Here is an 848-nt window from a genome sequence, read left to right on the forward strand (position 1 = left end):
AAGATTCTCTCTTTGTCTTTTGCTCTTGGCATTTTAATTATGATGTGTATTTGGTGTGGTCCTCTTTGGATTCCTTTTGTTTGGGGTTCTCTGCGCTTCCTGGACTTGTAAGTCTATTTCTTTCACCAGGTAGGGGAAGTTTTCTGTCATTATTTCTTCAAACAGGTTTTCAATATCTTGCTCTCTATCTTCTTCTGGAACCCCCATAATCCTGATGTTGGTACGCTTGAAGTTGTCCCAGAGGCTCCTTACACTATCTTCATATTTTTGGATTCTTTTTTTCCTTTTGCTTTTCTGGTTGGGTGTGTTTTGCTTCTTCATATTTCAAATCTTTGACTTGATTCTTGCGATCCTCCAGTTTGCTGTTGGATCTCTGTATAATATTCTTTATTTCAGTCAGTGTATGCTTAATTTCTAGTTGGTCCTTTATCATATACTCGAGGGTCTCATTAGATTTATCAAGGGTCTCACTAAATTTATCAGCATTTTCTAGAAAATTCTTGAAAAACCTTATAACCATGGTTTTGAACTCTATATCCAGTAGTTTGCTTTCCTCCATTTCTGTCATTTGTGACCTGTGTCTTTGTCGCTGCATTTTGGCTGCTTCCCATGTTGATAGAGTGGTTTTCTGTACTAGGTGTCCTATAGGTCCCAGTGGCTCAGCCTCCCCAATTACCTGAGGTGGACACTCTTGGTGCACCCCTTTGTGGGCTTTATGCACAGTCTTGTTGTAGTTAAGCCTGTATTGTTGTAGGTATCATTGGGAGGAATTGACCTCCAGGCCAATTGGCTGTGAGAGTCAGCTGTGTCTACGGTGGGAGAACTTCTGTGCTGAGGAGACCCTTCTG

Source organism: Myotis davidii, unplaced genomic scaffold, assembly GCF_000327345.1.
Source record: "Myotis davidii unplaced genomic scaffold, ASM32734v1 scaffold147, whole genome shotgun sequence".
Lineage (NCBI taxonomy): Eukaryota > Metazoa > Chordata > Mammalia > Chiroptera > Vespertilionidae > Myotis > Myotis davidii.